The 4,349-nt window shown below is 32.0% G+C and overlaps 1 long non-coding RNA gene across 1 annotated transcript; it reads left to right on the plus strand.

Moving 5' to 3' along the window:
- The first annotated feature begins 2,651 nt into the window (after nucleotides 1-2,651).
- Nucleotides 2,652-3,977, plus strand: LOC145801278 (uncharacterized). Its single transcript, XR_014342517.1, has 2 exons — nucleotides 2,652-2,789; nucleotides 3,825-3,977. It is a non-coding gene; the product is annotated as an uncharacterized LOC145801278 (long non-coding RNA).
- Nucleotides 3,978-4,349: the final 372 nt, after the last annotated feature.

The raw sequence follows: 4,349 nt of genomic DNA on the forward strand, positions 1-4,349 counted from the left end.
AACCAATAAAGGATTGGTGTAACATCGCCCAGGAGATACCCACACTCGTTAAACAATTTAAACTCTCGGTTTTTTCGATCTAGTCTCATAAGTGCAATGTGAAACATAGATGGGAATTTAGATTTGACAACTTTTATAGAAAATCCATTTTATTGCAAAAATCTTTGCCAGAAATGGATCGTGTCATCAGATCTCAAAATTGCTACCTAATGTTTTGAAAAAATTAGGAAACCCGTGATTCATGCCAAAGCCACTATTCATTGTAATCAAGGATGCTTGGCTCGGAACCTTAGGTATGAAGGGGAAAGGTCATTAATTGAGCACTCCCGCTCACCCGACCAAAAGATTGGCCTCTACTAAGTCATGATATGAAATTTATTGACTTTATGTGTTCATATTCTGATTTATTTAGTAAATCCTAAAATTTACTATGTGAAGCCAAACAAATATAGACTGTGTCGTTTAATTTAGAATAACTTGATTTCATTATTTTGAAAATGTTTTGAATAGTGTACAAAACGCAAAAAAATTGAGTTTTACATACATGAAAATCAATTTTATTCTAAATTGAACAACACAACCTTTACCTACTGGCGTGCATAGAGATATATCAAATAAGCAAATAGCCACATGGTAGGATGCTAAACATAGTAAAAAAACACATACAAGCGGGATACTAAAGCACAAAAACTTACATATTTGCCAACATCCTGCAAACAATTACAAAACAAAGTTAGTAAAAACATACATGATCCTATATATAAGATCCTAATGCAATTCACTCCTGAAATGCAACTAAAGATCCGACTTTTACTATATGACATGTGAATCATCTCAAGACGTAAGGTAGAGTACAAAATCACATAATAATCGAATAAATTCACATATGCAAATTTAGCCAGATCTTAAGGAATGAAACATGGATGCAAAGCATGGATATAATGTTAAGCATATATACTACATATGTACAAATAAAGAAAGCAAACAAAGGATAGGGATAGAAAGAAGCGAGAGTAGGGAATTATTACATCACTTTGAATATTACAAATCCAAATAAGGGATGAGTGGAATAAAAATATTACAACACAATATCCTCATAACTCTCTCTAATTAAAATAAAAACAATAAAAAAAAAATCTGTAGGGGGGCTTCGGAGACTATCAGAGACTGTTATGCTCAACGCCGAGAGGCTACTAGGTTCTATCCAGGAGAAAGTGCCTCGCCGGCCAAAAGATGAGCTACCAATCAAGCCAGGGCAAAAACTTTGTTTTGCTTCAAACACTAGAAAAACAAATGAAAAACATGCAAGCGACTCAACTAACCACTTCCAGTTATGTGACGACCCCGCCACGTATGATATTTTACATTTAATTAATTAAAGAGATTTGGATTTTAATTAATTATTATTTTGATTTAATTTGAGATTTATAAGAATTATGGAATCTGATTCATATATGATTCTATTAAAGATTTATTTTGAAATTTGAAATTGAACGTCCAAATGGCCTAAGGAGGTAATATTGATGAATTGAATAAGTTTAATCTTAAGTATTGGACCATATGAGAGTTTAATTAAATATTCGATTCAGTTTAGTAAAATTGAGATTTGATTAATTGAGTCCGAATTGGAGTTAATTAAGTTATAAGAATTGAGAATTGTGATTATTATGGATTGTCCAATTTGAATATGTAATTTGTTGACGGAGATTTTAAGTTTGATTTGGAATTGAAAGCCTTAATGATTTGAGAAACCAAAATTGATAATGACAATAAGTTTAATTTGATATTTGAAGCTTTTTGGAAGTTTGATTAAAAACCTGATTCAGAATAGTAAAGATTAAATATATTTAATTGGGCCTTAATTGAAATCAATTAGACTAATTAAATTATATGGAACTTGTGATTAGTTATGATTAATCAAGATTAATTAAAATTAAGGGTGATTAATTATGATGAGGCTTCCCTTCAGTCCTTCATCGGACTGGTGGGTACTGTTGGGCCCGTGAGAGCCCACCACAGGTCTCGTTTCGATAATTTGAACTAATCAATGTGTAGAACTCGTCGAGTACTATATGCCTGTAAAAAATCATGTTGATTAGATATCGATAGCTATGTGATTAAATCAGTTTTGTATGGAAAAAAATAGACGGCGAAAAATAAACTGTTGACAAAAATCTGATTTGATCACATAGCTATCGATATCTGATTAACGTGATTTTTTATAAGGATATAGTACTCGAAGAGTTCTACACATTGAATGATTCGAATTATCGAAACGGGACCCGTGGTGGGCTCCTACGAGCCCAACAGTACCCTCCAGTTCAATAAAGGACTGGAAGGAAACCTAATGCATTAATTAAGCTAATGGATAATTAATGACTAATCTAATTCTACTCAAACTAATTAAAATATTGATGCATGTTTGGGTAAAGTCTAGAAGCTTTGAGAGGACTTGGCAGAACTCAAAAAAAAGGGGGAGCCCATTGTTTTATTACGTTGGAGTCGAGAGAGAAAGAGAGAGAGAGAGAGAGAGAGAGAGAGTTAGAAAGAGTTGGAGTCAAGAAAGGATGGAAGTCTTGGATGCCTATTCATTACCTTCGCCTGGAGTAATCCGAGAGAGAGAGAGAGAGAGAGAGAGAGGGTACTCAAATTATTTGGTTACTAGAGAAGAAAAAGAGTTGCTGGAAAATTCTATATCAAGAATAGAGAAGGAATTGAACTCAAGGAAGCAAGGGTTTAAAGAAAGGAAAAGGAAATTCATCAAGAAACTCATCAATCAAGAATTCTAGGTAAGGAATTAAAGCTCAAATCTTATAGATAAATCATCTAGAAGCTGAAATTAAGAAGTAATTGGGTTCAATTTCATGTAATTAAAAATAAATTAGCAAGATGATGAAGAAATCCAGTTAGGTTCAAATTTATGGAAATTAAATTGGGAATTAATTATGTTGAGTTTGATTTTTGTAATATTGCATGAATTTGAGTTTCATTTCTATATACATGAGCAAATTTTATAAGTTTTAATACTTTAATTATGCATGCATCATGGATTTCTAACAATTGATTTCATGTTTTAATGAAATAAGAACTAAATTTTGGAAAATTATGAGTTTATGAACAATGAGCTAAATTTTTAAATTAAAGGGGTTTTGATATAAATAGTTTAAAATTGATCATGTTTTCTTGATTATTTAAGAGTTTGTATGTTTTTAGACAAGCCATGTATGAACCAAGCTTTGAAATCATTATATTCATGAAATTTTGGTTTTAACATTGACAAATCAAAGAGGTTTTGTATTTGAAATTAAAAATTAGTCACGGGTTCATATTCATTAATAAAATTACATGTTCAAATTGAGTCATGCATGAGTCTAAGTTTTGAAAATGTGTTTGAAAACTATTTTTGTTGATTTTTGGAACACAGAAAATTACAGACCGCTCGAGCGATAAAGTTACCGCTCGAGCAAATTTTGAGGTCATCCAGAATTTGTTTTTGCAGATCAAAGTACTGAGAACCCATAGTCACCGCTCGAGCGACCAAAGGTTCGCTTGAGCGAACCACTCTGTTTTAGCATATTTCGAAAAGTGTTTTAAGTTCATATTTCAATCCTCATGTTTTCACAAGCATCTTTTAGCATGAGTTAGGCCCCATTAAAGGAGTATTAAGTTAGAAATTCACATGAGTCAATTGGTTAAGAAAGAGAAACAAGAATTTAATTAAGAGTTAATTACGATAAGAACCCAATGTAAGAAATTGGATTAGATAAAGGGTGTTTGTTCAAATTATATGTTTCAATGTGTGCTTTGCTGTGTGCTTTGTGTAGGTTGGACATTCAAGGAGTAATATTCGTTCAAACCCACTGTGAGTAGTAACTTTATAAAGATATTTTCAATGTTATCTCTACCTTTGAAATTGTTACATGATTGATGTTTGAAACGCTATTTTCTATGAATGAATAAAGTTCACTTTTGAAAATGTATTTGTGGCATCATTTAGTGAGGCCCTTGCCTGGGGGAAACAATACAATGGCCCATTAGATTAATAGGCCCTTGTCTAGGGGAAACAATACCATGACCTATTGGATTAATTGAAACACAGAGATCTTTGATGTTAGACTTTAATGGTCCACATTGAAATATGACCTATTGATTGACCCATTGTGATCCTATTGGATTGACCCTTGTTGTCCTATTGATATTGACACATTGTTATTATATTGGGTGTACAACGTAAATTGATTTGAATGGTTATTGCTATTGTGATATAATGGATTTATTGTTAAACGAATTGTTGATCAAGGAAATGGATCATTTGTGAAATGGAAATTATGTTTTGATCTATTGAACTT

Source organism: Camellia sinensis, chromosome 10 (assembly GCF_055761805.1).
Source record: "Camellia sinensis isolate YWXY chromosome 10, ASM5576180v1, whole genome shotgun sequence".
Lineage (NCBI taxonomy): Eukaryota > Viridiplantae > Streptophyta > Magnoliopsida > Ericales > Theaceae > Camellia > Camellia sinensis.